At 42.8% G+C, this 14,557-nt stretch overlaps 15 non-coding genes across 15 annotated transcripts; all 15 read right to left on the reverse strand.

The window, feature by feature from the left end:
* Window positions 1-5,231: 5,231 nt before the first annotated feature.
* trnap-agg lies at window positions 5,232-5,303 on the reverse strand. Its single transcript has one exon. It is a non-coding gene; the product is annotated as a tRNA-Pro (tRNA).
* A 369-nt stretch (window positions 5,304-5,672) lies between these two features.
* Window positions 5,673-5,744, reverse strand: trnap-ugg. Its single transcript has one exon. It is a non-coding gene; the product is annotated as a tRNA-Pro (tRNA).
* Window positions 5,745-6,124: 380 nt separating this feature from the next.
* trnap-agg lies at window positions 6,125-6,196 on the reverse strand. Its single transcript has one exon. It is a non-coding gene; the product is annotated as a tRNA-Pro (tRNA).
* Window positions 6,197-6,576: 380 nt separating this feature from the next.
* On the reverse strand, window positions 6,577-6,648 carry trnap-agg. Its single transcript has one exon. It is a non-coding gene; the product is annotated as a tRNA-Pro (tRNA).
* Window positions 6,649-7,172: 524 nt separating this feature from the next.
* Window positions 7,173-7,244, reverse strand: trnap-agg. The gene has a single exon. It is a non-coding gene; the product is annotated as a tRNA-Pro (tRNA).
* Window positions 7,245-7,624: 380 nt separating this feature from the next.
* On the reverse strand, window positions 7,625-7,696 carry trnap-ugg. Its single transcript has one exon. It is a non-coding gene; the product is annotated as a tRNA-Pro (tRNA).
* A 380-nt stretch (window positions 7,697-8,076) lies between these two features.
* trnap-agg lies at window positions 8,077-8,148 on the reverse strand. The gene has a single exon. It is a non-coding gene; the product is annotated as a tRNA-Pro (tRNA).
* Window positions 8,149-8,528: 380 nt separating this feature from the next.
* Window positions 8,529-8,600, reverse strand: trnap-ugg. The gene has a single exon. It is a non-coding gene; the product is annotated as a tRNA-Pro (tRNA).
* Window positions 8,601-9,431: 831 nt separating this feature from the next.
* trnap-agg lies at window positions 9,432-9,503 on the reverse strand. The gene has a single exon. It is a non-coding gene; the product is annotated as a tRNA-Pro (tRNA).
* A 1,278-nt stretch (window positions 9,504-10,781) lies between these two features.
* trnap-agg lies at window positions 10,782-10,853 on the reverse strand. Its single transcript has one exon. It is a non-coding gene; the product is annotated as a tRNA-Pro (tRNA).
* Window positions 10,854-12,139: 1,286 nt separating this feature from the next.
* Window positions 12,140-12,211, reverse strand: trnap-agg. The gene has a single exon. It is a non-coding gene; the product is annotated as a tRNA-Pro (tRNA).
* Window positions 12,212-12,591: 380 nt separating this feature from the next.
* On the reverse strand, window positions 12,592-12,663 carry trnap-agg. The gene has a single exon. It is a non-coding gene; the product is annotated as a tRNA-Pro (tRNA).
* Window positions 12,664-13,044: 381 nt separating this feature from the next.
* On the reverse strand, window positions 13,045-13,116 carry trnap-ugg. The gene has a single exon. It is a non-coding gene; the product is annotated as a tRNA-Pro (tRNA).
* Window positions 13,117-13,949: 833 nt separating this feature from the next.
* Window positions 13,950-14,021, reverse strand: trnap-agg. The gene has a single exon. It is a non-coding gene; the product is annotated as a tRNA-Pro (tRNA).
* Window positions 14,022-14,401: 380 nt separating this feature from the next.
* Window positions 14,402-14,473, reverse strand: trnap-agg. Its single transcript has one exon. It is a non-coding gene; the product is annotated as a tRNA-Pro (tRNA).
* Window positions 14,474-14,557: the final 84 nt, after the last annotated feature.

A 14,557-nucleotide genomic window follows, 5' to 3' on the forward strand; every position in this document is an offset into this window, starting at 1 on the left:
ACAGCTACTCTTTAGACAATGAGGAATTTACATCAGCAGCCTTTGATGCCATAAATCATACCCTGATTTTTAACCAAGTTTCAAGCTTATAGAGCAAATGGTACTGAGTCTGACTGGTTTAAACTCTGGTGTCATTTACAAAAGCGCAAACCCTACAAACACTAACTTACAATGAGGTGTGCCACAAATCTCTTTTCATGGCTGTTTCAAAATAATTTTCATGTACCATACATCAGTGACTTTCAAAGTTTAATGGTAGGGGAGAGCTGGGCACAACCTAACACTTTTAAAAAAAATTTAGCTCAATTATTTTAAAAATGTTTTAGTTATACTGTACGCTGTGTTCCAAATTACTATGCATGTACTGGTTTTCAGTTTTCCTAAATAGTCTGCATAATTGGCATTCAATATTTGTTATTTCTCCACAAGTATATTGTAATCTGGATTTTATTTGACACAATGTCCAATGATGACAATGGCATTTTTTGCAAAATAAATTAAAATGCAGTGTTCCAAGTTATAATGCAAAACAGAGTTTCAAAACACTCAATAGTTTCTAAAGGATTGAAAACAAATCTGTTGTCATTTCTTTGCATTAGTTTGCTTTAATCAAAGCCATTTCAAACAAAAACATCTTTACAGACCAAGTTCCATATTAACATAGGAGCCCTTCTTTGATATCACCTTAACAACTTTCTAATCCATAGAACTTGTAAGTCCATGTATAGTTTCTGCCTGTATTTCCTTTGAGGATGCCAGAATTGCCTCCCAGAGCAGCTGTTTTTAAGTAAACTGCCGTCCACCCTCATAGAGCTTTCTTTTAAGGATGTTCCACTGGTTCTTAATAGGGTTGAGCTCAGGGGATGATGGTGGCCACACCAGGATTTTTTTTTCCTCACATTATGGCCATAGCAGCCAAGACCTTGCGGTATTTTTTTGTAGCATGGGATGGTGTGTTGTCTTGCATTAAACTGATTTTACCCCAGAAGGCATGGTTCTTCTTTTTATACCATGGCAGGAAATGGGCCTTCCTATGATAACCTCCTTTAGTAGTTTCACTTTAATTAGGGTCAACTGGTAAATTAATGACCAAACCTGTCTGAGACTGTTGCTGTAGTCAAATGTCACAACTTATCCTGTAGACGGGGTTAACTGTAACATCAGGAGGGTTGGTTGTAACACTTTCCAGAAAAGTCAGTTTGAACACTATTATTATAACACAGTTTTTATCATACAGTGCAGGTGTCTATCAGTGAATTAAAATATTGTTAAAGAGCTGTTTTATTTAACCAATTCAACTCAAAAAGTCACAAAATGTAGCAAAACCACTTAGTTTCTCCAGGTTTGTTGTAAGTTGTCTGTACACATCGTCCCTGTTCCTTGTCCTCTCCTCTCTGCCCCTCTCAACCTGCTTTTTCTCCACACGTGCACACTTTCTCTTTCTGAAGGAGCTTAGTGACACCTAGTGGACATTTCAGCAAACTGCATCATGAAGAACAGCAATAACTTTGAAACAGCATCTGTTGAATTAATGAGGGTTACAATTTTATGGTTTCCTCTTTCTGCTTCAAGCTGTGTGTTCCCAGAGGAAAGTGTCGTTCAGTGTGTCATCTGACGTTCCTTTTTCTTAAAAATGAATAAAGTCTGCCTGAAATAATGAAAAGTTTTGATTAATAGGCCTACACAAAATGACTTGTGGTAAAAAGACAAAACTGTTGTGGAACAGAGAGAAAAACTGCAGAAAATATATTTATATTTATTTGTTAGTTAGTTTAACTTTGTGATAGATCCCTGATTCTTCTTGTTTATTTCTATCATGCAAGGGGGGATAGAGGGGAGAGCTTTCAGGGGCCCAGCCAACCTGGGGGCCCATGGAGGTCAGCAAAATCATGGTCCATTGTAGAGTTAAGCAGTGATAACCATGTTTTATTTTTAACCTGAATAACCAATCTTGTCAAAGCAACAAAGAATTCATTTCATTTATTTATGCTTTTGTACAATATAGCCCTCTTAAAAATGTAAACCCCTAAAACCAGAATTTCCTTTTTATTGGTAATGTTAAAAATGTGGATGGGCACATTGAACTAACTGATTAGGAAAGTAATGTCTGACTTCATAGTTAGGTCATAATGTGCAACAAACAACAGGATGCCAGAAAATTAAGTAGGAGAAACTGAGACAACCTTGACAGAGAACTGAATGATTATTAAAGGAGACAAAAATAGGCAAAAATGGCAAAGATGGGTTAAAGGTGGGATAAATGTGGCAAAGAGCAGCAAGAAGTAGCAAATGTGTTCAAAATGGCAAAGAGAAGTGGCAAAAAGGGGCCACAATTGGAAAAAAAGTGGCAAAGATGGGTAAAGTTTGGTCAAAGATTGCAAAATTGTCCCTAAAAATGTGGCAAAAGTGGGTTAAACGTCACAAAAAAAAGTGGCAAAATGGCTGAAAAGCAGCTAAATAGTTTTAATGTGGCAAAAAAAAGTGGAAAACAAGGACAGAAAATGGCCAAAGATGGGTTAAAAGAGCAAAGACAAGGGGCAAAAGGGTAGAAAAAGTAGTTAGATGGGTTTAAAGGTGCCACAATAAAAAAATTCAATAGTAGAACCCAATAATAGTTTAAAATGTTTATCAGCTTCAAAATGAGGTTACTGTTAGCCAGGCCGCTAGCACCAATGCTACTGATTTAGCATGCGTGTGTTGATATCATCAATAAATCACAACTGGGGAGGGCCCATTGTCTGGGTTTTTCAGGGATCCAGCCAAATCCCTGCAGGTCTGAAATCATGACAACACACTGCACATCTCTTAAACTTCAGCACTCATATATGGTACTATATTGTTAAATACATTATGTTTGAGCAGATTCTTTCTGTTGAAATTAAACTTCTTAAAGTTTACTGATACATGTTAGCTCAGCTGATGAACTATGATGCCCACAGGCAACATTCCCAGATAATAATTCCTAAAAGTGACAGCACTGATTTGAAGATGTAATCCCAATCAGTCTTGTCTCAGACTTGGACTGGCTGGACTCGGAATTTTCCATCAAGACCAGTCAAGACCAGCACTGATCTGCTATTCTCAGTAATGTGATAATAAGGAGAAGCACTTGCTAAAACAACGAAAAGCTACACCTGCAAAAACTCAGACATCAGTCCATCTTTATTTCTAGTCAGAAATACCTTTGAACACTTACTTTAGGCCTCATTCACCTGACAAATCTAGATAAACATCTCATTTTCAGATATTTAAAATAATTCTGGACTTGTCAGTGGCTTTTAAGTACAAACAAAGATTCATTTTGACAAGTAGTTGAACAAATTTGTTAAGATTTGACATTTTTGCATGTTGTGCTTTGAAAGAGTTGCAGACACCTTGTTTTAATCTGTCAAATTTACTTAAAAAACTAAAATTAAGAGAGAATGCTCTTTCAATGTTCATTCTTGTCATTTTTTTTAATTGATTTTTATGGTCTTGGTCTTGTCACTGCTTGTCTCGGTGTCGGTCTTGACTCGGTCTCGATCCTCAAAAGTCTTGGTCTTGTCTTGGTCTCGGTGCACTCTGGTCCCAGGCAAGTCTGTCGTTGAAGTACCTCCAACATGGCCGACTTCTGGGATGATGATGTTACGTCAAAACACCATAAGGCGCTGGAGTGTAGTGGGAGCCATGCACAGGCCAACAGGCACTATTTACTAGAGGAAGGTGTCAGAGTAACAAATGCAGATATATCTGACACATACAGAGTTAAGGGCGCCTGCCAGTAACCTTTTAACAGGCTGAGGTTGGTCACAAACTTGGCAACGCCCATTCTATCTATGCAATCTTTGAGTTGGGTTTTGTGAACACACAGCTAAACCATGCTCTACCAAATACCTTACCTCGTGTTATATCAATATTTTCTTTGTGGGGATAACGCAGTCTGCGTGCTGCTTATTAGACAGAAAACAAAAGAAAACAAAAACAAATGATTTTCAATTAGAAACATTGAATCATGCACAGAATCTGACAAATGAGCAAAGGACGGTATGTAAAAAAAAAAATTAAAACTGCATCTTTCAACTGGTCTTTGATCTATAGCAATGCATAGATTATACGGATTCTGATGGGGACTGCATGGAAATGCCAGCACAAGCTCCTGCTGAGACGTCTCAACCTGGGAATACTGGCATTTCCTTGAACAGCACTTCATGAAGTTGGTCTTCAATATAGGTGTTAAAAACAGGCATATGTACAGGATTTAAATCCAGAGAGAAGTTGAGCGTGGACACACAATATTCATGAAGTGACGTTCAAAGAAATGCCAGCACTAGCAGACTAAGGAGACTTGGCAGGAGTCTGAGGAGGCATGTCCATGCCTGGCAACATCAGCAGGGACCTTGCGACAGCACCCCACACAGACTCATGTAGAGGAAGCTAGGGCTCGTCCGGGATTTGAACCTCTCGTACCCGAAGCGAGAATGATATCCCTAGACCAACGAGCCACAGACTACCATTTTTCAGGACAGTAAATTTGCAACAAATCTCTCTCTTTTTTAGTCACAAGATTGTTGGATTACATCAAGATAATGCTTCAATTTGGTTGTCAGTATGAGGCTTTGAAACTGGCATATGTCACAGAATTGAACCCTAAAGAGGTTGAGAAAAGACTTTCAACCTTCATGAAGTGCCGTTCCAGGAAACGCCAGCATTGGGAGATTAATTTGGCAGGAGCTTGGGCCCAATTAGCAAGGACTGTGCAAAGAACACCCTATACATAAAGACAGAGGAACCGAGGGCTCATCCGGGATTTGAACCCGAGACCTCTTGCACCCTAAGCCTAAGCCTAGGCGAGAATCATACCCCTAAACCGACGAGCAACTAAATACCATTTTCTAAGCACACCAAAATTGCACCAAGTCTTTTTCTCAGTCACATAATTGGTGGATTACATTGAGGGAACATTCATACAAGTACCTGCTGGGACTGTTCCCTTGGATGCATTATCATGAAGATCTAAAATGCGTCAATTTGGTTATCAAATTAAGGCTTTGAAAAAATGGCATATGTCACGGATTTCAACCTGTGAAGAGGTTGAGAGAGGGCACAGAATCTTCATGAAGTGCCATTCAAGGAAATGCCAGCAGTGGGAGATTAAGTACATTTGGCAGGAGCTTGAGGAAGCATGTCCATGCTGGGCCAAATCTGCAAGGACCTTGCACAAAGCACCCCATACAGAAAGATAGAGGAAGCTAGGGCTCGTCCGGGATTTGAACCCGGGACCTCTCGCACCCTAAGCGAGAATCATACCCCTAGACCAACGAGCCACAAAACAACCTTTTTTAAGCACACCAAAATTACAACAAAACCGTCTTTTTTCTCAGTCACATAATTGTTGGGTTATATTGAGGGAACTTTCATTAAGGCATCTGCTGTGACTGGTCTCTTGGATGCATTATCATGCCGATATAAAATGCTTTCATTTGGTTATGAATGTAAAGCTTTGCAAAATGGCATATGTCACGGATTTGAACTTGTAAAGAGGTTGAGAGAGGGCACACAACCTTCATGCAGTGCCATTCAAGGAAATGCCAGCAGTGGGATATTCAGGACATTAGGCAGGAGCTGGAGGAGGCATGTCTATGCTGGGCCCAACCAGCAAGGACTTTGCACAAAGCACCCTGTACAGAAAGATAGGGCTCGTCCGGGATTTGAACCCGGGACCTTTCGCACCCAAAGCGAGAATCATACCCCTAGACCAACGAGCCACAAAACAACCTTTCTTTAAGGACACCAAAATTGCAACAAAACTCTTTTCTTCCACAGTCACATAATTGGTGGATTACATTGAGGGAACGTTCATACAAGTACCTGCTGGGACTGGTCCCTTGGATGCATTATCATGCCGATATAAAATGCTTTCATTTGGTTATGAATGTAAGGCTTTGCAAAATGGCACATGTCACAGATTTGAACTTGTAAAGAGGTTGAGAGAGGGCACACAACCTTCATGAAGTGCCATTCAAGGAAATGCCAGCAGTGGGATATTCAGGACATTCGGCAGGAGCTTGAGGAGGCATGTCTACGCTGGGCCCTATCAGCAAGGACGTTGCACAGAGCACCCCGTACAGAAAGATAGAGGAAGCTAGGGCTCATCCGGGATTTGAACCCGGGACCTCTCGCACCCTAAGCGAGAATCATACCCCTAGACCAACGAGCCACAAAACAACCTTTTTTTAAGCACGCCAAAATTACAACAAATATCTTTTCTCTCAGTCACATAATTGTTGGATTACATTGAGGGAGCGTTCATAAAGGCATCTGCTGTGACTGGTCCCTTGGATGCATTATCATGACGATATAAAATGCTTTCATTTGGTTATGAATGTAAGGCTTTGAAAAAAATGGCATATGTCACAGATCTGAACTTGTAAAGAGGTTGAGAAAGGGCACACAACCTTCATGAAGTGCCATTCAAGGAAATGCCAGCATGTGGAGATTGAGGACATTTGGCAGGAGCTTGAGGAGGCATGTCTATGCTGGGCCCTATCAGCAAGGACGTTGCACAGAGCACCCCATACAGAAAGATAGAGGAAGCCAGGGCTCGTCCGGGATTTGAACCCGGGACCTCTCGCACCCTAAGCGAGAATCATACACCTAGACCAACGAGCCACAAAACAAGCTTTTTTTAAGCACGCCAAAATTTCAACAAATATCTTTTCTCTCAGTCACATAATTGTTGGATTACATTGAGGGAGCGTTCATAAAGGCATCTGCTGTGACTGGTCCCTTGGATGCATTATCATGCCGATATAAAATGCTTTCATTTGGTTATGAATGTAAGGCTTTGCAAAATGGCACATGTCACAGATTTGAACTTGTAAAGAGGTTGAGAGAGGGCACACAACCTTCATGAAGTGCCATTCAAGGAAATGCCAGCAGTGGGATATTCAGGACATTCGGCAGGAGCTTGAGGAGGCAATGTAAGGCTTTGAAAAAAATGGCATATGTCACAGATCTGAACTTGTAAAGAGGTTGAGAAAGGGCACACAACCTTCATGAAGTGCCATTCAAGGAAATGCCAGCATGTGGAGATTGAGGACATTTGGCAGGAGCTTGAGGAGGCATGTCTATGCTGGGCCCTATCAGCAAGGACGTTGCACAGAGCACCCCATACAGAAAGATAGAGGAAGCCAGGGCTCGTCCGGGATTTGAACCCGGGACCTCTCGCACCCTAAGCGAGAATCATACACCTAGACCAACGAGCCACAAAACAAGCTTTTTTTAAGCACGCCAAAATTTCAACAAATATCTTTTCTCTCAGTCACATAATTGTTGGATTACATTGAGGGAGCGTTCATAAAGGCATCTGCTGTGACTGGTCCCTTGGATGCATTATCATGACGATATAAAATGCTTTCATTTGGTTATGAATGTAAGGCTTTGAAAAAAATGGCACATGTCACAGATTTGAACTTGAAAAGAGGTTGAGAAAGGGCACACAACCATCATGGAGTGCCATTCAAGGAAATGCCAGCATGTGGAGATTGAGGACATTTGGCAGGAGCTTGAGGAGGCATGTCTATGCTGGGCCCTATCAGCAAGGACGTTGCACAGAGCACCCCATACAGAAAGAGAGAGGAAGCTAGGGCTCGTCCGGGATTTGAACCCGGGACCTCTCGCACCCAAAGCGAGAATCATACCCCTAGACCAACGAGCCACAAAACAACCTTTCTTTAAGGACACCAAAATTGCAACAAAACTCTTTTCTTCCACAGTCACATAATTGGTGGATTACATTGAGGGAACGTTCATACAAGTACCTGCTGGGACTGGTCCCTTGGATGCATTATCATGCCGATATAAAATGCTTTCATTTGGTTATGAATGTAAGGCTTTGCAAAATGGCATATGTCACGGATTTGAACTTGTAAAGAGGTTGAGAGAGGGCACACAACCTTCATGAAGTGCCATTCAAGGAAATGCCAGCAGTGGGATATTCAGGACATTCGGCAGGAGCTTGAGGAGGCATGTCTATGCTGGGCCCTATCAGCAAGGACGTTGCACAGAGCACCCTGTACAGAAAGATAGAGGAAGCTAGGGCTTGTCCGGGATTTGAACCCGGGACCTCTCGCACCCTAAGTGAGAATCATACCCCTAGACCAACGAGCCACAAAACAACCTTTTTTTAAGCACGCCAAAATTACAACAAATATCTTTTCTCTCAGTCACATAATTGTTGGATTACATTGAGGGAGCGTTCATAAAGGCACCTGCTGTGACTGGTCCCTTGGATGCATTATCATGACGATATAAAATGCTTTCATTTGGTTATGAATGTAAGGCTTTGAAAAAAATGGCATATGTCACAGATCTGAACTTGTAAAGAGGTTGAGAAAGGGCACACAACCTTCATGAAGTGCCATTCAAAGAAATGCCAGCATGTGGAGATTGAGGACATTCGGCAGGAGCTTGAGGAGGCATGTCTATGCTGGGCCCTATCAGCAAGGACGTTGCACAGAACACCCCGTACAGAAAGATAGAGGAAGCGAGGGCTCGTCCGGGATTTGAACCCGGGACCTCTCGCACCCAAAGCGAGAATCATACACCTAGACCAACGAGCCACAAAACAAGCTTTTTTTAAGCACGCCAAAATTTCAACAAATATCTTTTTTCTCAGTCACATAATTGTTGGATTACATTGAGGGAGCGTTCATAAAGGCATCTGCTGTGACTGGTCCCTTGGATGCATTATCATGACGATATAAAATGCTTTCATTTGGTTATGAATGTAAGGCTTTGAAAAAAATGGCATATGTCACAGATCTGAACTTGTAAAGAGTTTGATAAAGGGCACACAACCTTCATGAAGTGCCATTCAAGGAAATGCCAGCAGTGGGATATTCAGGACATTCGGCAGGAGCTTGAGGAGGCATGTCTATGCTGGGCCCTATCAGCAAGGACGTTGCACAGAGCACCCTGTACAGAAAGATAGCTAGGGCTAGCTCGTCTGGGATTTGAAGTCGGGACCTCTCGCACCCAAAGCGAGAATCATACCCCTAGACCAACGAGCCACAAAACAACTAATTTTAAGGACACCAAAATTGCAACAAAACTCTTTTCTTTCACAGTCACATAATTGGTGGATTACATTGAGGGAGCGTTCATAAAGGCATCTGCTGTGACTGGTCCCTTGGATGCATTATCATGCCGATATAAAATGCTTTCATTTGGTTATGAATGTAAGGCTTTGAAAAAAACGGCATGTGTCACGGATTTGAACTTGTAAAGAGGTTGAGAAAGGGCACACAACCTTCATGAAGTGCCATTCAAGGAAATGCCAGCAGTGGGATATTCAGGACATTCGGCAGGAGCTTGAGGAGGCATGTCTATGCTGGGCCCTATCAGCAAGGACGTTGCACAGAGCACCCTGTACAGAAAGATAGAGGAAGCTAGGGCTCGTCCGGGATTTGAACCCGGGACCTCTCGCACCCTAAGCGAGAATCATACCCCTAGACCAACGAGCCACAAAACAACCTTTTTTTAAGCACGCCAAAATTACAACAAATATCTTTTCTCTCAGTCACATAATTGTTGGATTACATTGAGGGAGCGTTCATAAAGGCACCTGCAGTGACTGGTCCCTTGGATGCATTATCATGACGATATAAAATGCTTTCATTTGGTTATGAATGTAAGCTTTGAAAAATGGCATATGTCACGGATTTGAACTTGTAAAGAGGTTGAGAAAGGGCACACAACCTTCATGAAGTGCCATTCAAGGAAATGCCAGCAGTGGGATATTCAGGACATTAGGCAGGAGCTTGAGGAGGCATGTCTATGCTGGGCCCTATCAGCAAGGACGTTGCACAGAGCACCCTGTACAGAAAGATAGAGAAAGATAGGGCTCGTCCGGGATTTGAACCGGGACCTCTCGCACCCTAAGTGAGAATCATACCCCTAGACCAACGAGCCACAAAACAACCTTTTTTTAAGGACACCAAAATTACAACAAATATCTTTTCTCTCACAGTCACATAATTGTTGGATTACATTGAGGAGCGTTCATACAAGTACCTGCAGTGACTGGTCCCTTGGATGCATTATCATGACGATATAAAATGCTTTCATTTGGTTATGAATGTAAGGCTTTGAAAATGGCATATGTCACAGATTTGAACTTGTAAAGAGGTTGAGAAAGGGCACACAACCTTCATGAAGTGCCATTCAATGAAATGCCAGCATGTGGGATATTCAGGACATTTGGCAGGAGCTTGAGGAGGCATGTCTATGCTGGGCCCTATCAGCAAGGACGTTGCACAGAGCACCCCATACAGAAAGATAGAGGAAGCTAGGGCTCGTCCGGGATTTGAACCGGGACCTCTCGCACCCTAAGTGAGAATCATACCCCTAGACCAACGAGCCACAAAACAAGCTTTTTTTAAGCACGCCAAAATTTCAACAAATATCTTTTTTCTCAGTCACATAATTGTTGGATTACATTGAGGGAGCGTTCATAAAGGCATCTGCTGTGACTGGTCCCTTGGATGCATTATCATGACGATATAAAATGCTTTCATTTGGTTATGAATGTAAGGCTTTGAAAAAAATGGCATATGTCACAGATCTGAACTTGTAAAGAGGTTGAGAAAGGGCACACAACCTTCATGAAGTGCCATTCAAAGAAATGCCAGCATGTGGATATTGAGGACATTCGGCAGGAGCTTGAGGAGGCATGTCTATGCTGGGCCCTATCAGCAAGGACGTTGCACAGAGCACCCTGTACAGAAAGATAGAGGAAGCTAGGGCTTGTCCGGGATTTGAACCCGGGACCTCTCGCACCCTAAGCGAGAACCATACCCCTAGACCAACGAGCCACAAAACAACCTTTTTTTAAGCACGCCAAAATTACAACAAATATCTTTTCTCTCAGTCACATAATTGTTGGATTACATTGAGGGAGCGTTCATAAAGGCACCTGCTGTGACTGGTCCCTTGGATGCATTATCATGACGATATAAAATGCTTTCATTTGGTTATGAATGTAAGGCTTTGAAAAAAATGGCATATGTCACAGATCTGAACTTGTAAAGAGGTTGAGAAAGGGCACACAACCTTCATGAAGTGCCATTCAAGGAAATGCCAGCATGTGGAGATTGAGGACATTTGGCAGGAGCTTGAGGAGGCATGTCTATGCTGGGCCCTATCAGCAAGGACGTTGCACAGAGCACCCCATACAGAAAGATAGAGGAAGCTAGGGCTCGTCCGGGATTGGAAGCCGGGACCTCTCGCACCCAAAGCGAGAATCATACACCTAGACCAACGAGCCACAAAACAAGCTTTTTTTAAGCACGCCAAAATTTCAACAAATATCTTTTTTCTCAGTCACATAATTGTTGGATTACATTGAGGGAGCGTTCATAAAGGCATCTGCTGTGACTGGTCCCTTGGATGCATTATCATGACGATATAAAATGCTTTCATTTGGTTATGAATGTAAGGCTTTGAAAAAAATGGCATATGTCACAGATTTGAACTTGTAAAGAGGTTGAGAAAGGGCACACAACCTTCATGAAGTGCCATTCAAGGAAATGCCAGCATGTGGGATATTGAGGACATTTGGCAGGAGCTTGAGGAGGCATGTCTATGCTGGGCCCTATCAGCAAGGGCGTTGCACAGAGCACCCCATACAGAAAGATAGAGGAAGCTAGGGCTCGTCCGGGATTTGAACCGGGACCTCTCGCACCTTTTAAGCGAGAATCATACCCCTAGACCAACGAGCCACAAAACAACCTTTCTTTAAGGACACCAAAATTGCAACAAAACTCTTTTCTTCCACAGTCACATAATTGGTGGATTACATTGAGGGAACGTTCATACAAGTACCTGCTGGGACTGGTCCCTTGGATGCATTATCATGCCGATATAAAATGCTTTCATTTGGTTATGAATGTAAGGCTTTGCAAAATGGCACATGTCACAGATTTGAACTTGTAAAGAGGTTGAGAGAGGGCACACAACCTTCATGAAGTGCCATTCAAGGAAATGCCAGCAGTGGGATATTCAGGACATTCGGCAGGAGCTTGAGGAGGCATGTCTATGCTGGGCCCTATCAGCAAGGACGTTGCACAGAGCACCCTGTACAGAAAGATAGAGGAAGCTAGGGCTCGTCCGGGATTTGAACCCGGGACCTCTCGCACCCTAAGCGAGAATCATACCCCTAGACCAACGAGCCACAAAACAACCTTTTTTTAAGCACGCCAAAATTACAACAAATATCTTTTCTCTCAGTCACATAATTGTTGGATTACATTGAGGGAGCGTTCATAAAGGCATCTGCTGTGACTGGTCCCTTGGATGCATTATCATGCCGATATAAAATGCTTTCATTTGGTTATGAATGTAAGGCTTTGAAAAAAATGGCATATGTCACAGATTTGAACTTGTAAAGAGGTTGAGAAAGGGCACACAACCTTCATGAAGTGCCATTCAAGGAAATGCCAGCAGTGGGATATTCAGGACATTCGGCAGGAGCTTGAGGAGGCATGTCTATGCTGGGCCCTATCAGCAAGGACGTTGCACAGAGCACCCTGTACAGAAAGATAGAGGAAGCTAGGGCTTGTCCGGGATTTGAACCCGGGACCTCTCGCACCCTAAGCGAGAACCATACCCCTAGACCAACGAGCCACAAAACAACCTTTTTTTAAGCACGCCAAAATTACAACAAATATCTTTTCTCTCAGTCACATAATTGTTGGATTACATTGAGGGAGCGTTCATAAAGGCACCTGCTGTGACTGGTCCCTTGGATGCATTATCATGACGATATAAAATGCTTTCATTTGGTTATGAATGTAAGGCTTTGAAAAAAAATGGCATATGTCACAGATCTGAACTTGTAAAGAGGTTGAGAAAGGGCACACAACCTTCATGAAGTGCCATTCAAAGAAATGCCAGCATGTGGAGATTGAGGACATTCGGCAGGAGCTTGAGGAGGCATGTCTATGCTGGGCCCTATCAGCAAGGACGTTGCACAGAACACCCCGTACAGAAAGATAGAGGAAGCTAGGGCTCGTCCGGGATTTGAACCCGGGACCTCTCGCACCCAAAGCGAGAATCATACACCTAGACCAACGAGCCACAAAACAAGCTTTTTTTAAGCACGCCAAAATTTCAACAAATATCTTTTTTCTCAGTCACATAATTGTTGGATTACATTGAGGGAGCGTTCATAAAGGCATCTGCTGTGACTGGTCCCTTGGATGCATTATCATGACGATATAAAATGCTTTCATTTGGTTATGAATGTAAGGCTTTGAAAAAAATGGCATATGTCACAGATCTGAACTTGTAAAGAGGTTGAGAAAGGGCACACAACCTTCATGAAGTGCCATTCAAGGAAATGCCAGCAGTGGGATATTCAGGACATTCGGCAGGAGCTTGAGGAGGCATGTCTATGCTGGGCCCTATCAGCAAGGACGTTGCACAGAGCACCCTGTACAGAAAGATAGAGGAAGCTAGGGCTCGTCTGGGATTGGAAGCCGGGACCTCTCGCACCCAAAGCGAGAATCATACCCCTAGACCAACGAGCCACAAAACAACTAATTTTAAGGACACCAAAATTGCAACAAAACTCTTTTCTTTCACAGTCACATAATTGGTGGATTACATTGAGGGAGCGTTCATAAAGGCATCTGCTGTGACTGGTCCCTTGGATGCATTATCATGCCGATATAAAATGCTTTCATTTGGTTATGAATGTAAGGCTTTGAAAAAAACGGCATGTGTCACGGATTTGAACTTGTAAAGAGGTTGAGAAAGGGCACACAACCTTCATGAAGTGCCATTCAAGGAAATGCCAGCAGTGGGATATTCAGGACATTCGGCAGGAGCTTGAGGAGGCATGTCTATGCTGGGCCCTATCAGCAAGGACGTTGCACAGAGCACCCTGTACAGAAAGATAGAGGAAGCTAGGGCTCGTCCGGGATTTGAACCCGGGACCTCTTGCACCCTAAGCGAGAATCATACCCCTAGACCAACGAGCCACAAAACAACCTTTTTTTAAGCACGCCAAAATTACAACAAATATCTTTTCTCTCAGTCACATAATTGTTGGATTACATTGAGGGAGCGTTCATAAAGGCATCTGCTGTGACTGGTCCCTTGGATGCATTATCATGCCGATATAAAATGCTTTCATTTGGTTATGAATGTAAGGCTTTGAAAAAAATGGCATATGTCACAGATTTGAACTTGTAAAGAGGTTGAGAAAGGGCACACAACCTTCATGAAGTGCCATTCAAGGAAATGCCAGCAGTGGGATATTCAGGACATTCGGCAGGAGCTTGAGGAGGCATGTCTATGCTGGGCCCTATCAGCAAGGACGTTGCACAGAGCACCCTGTACAGAAAGATAGAGGAAGCTAGGGCTCGTCCGGGATTTGAACCCGGGACCTCTCGCACCCTAAGCGAGAATCATACCCCTAGACCAACGAGCCACAAAACAACCTTTTTTTAAGCACGCCAAAATTACAACAAATATCTTTTCTCTCAGTCACATAATTGTTGGATTACATTGAGGG

Source organism: Cheilinus undulatus, linkage group 12 (assembly GCF_018320785.1).
Source record: "Cheilinus undulatus linkage group 12, ASM1832078v1, whole genome shotgun sequence".
NCBI lineage: Eukaryota > Metazoa > Chordata > Actinopteri > Labriformes > Labridae > Cheilinus > Cheilinus undulatus.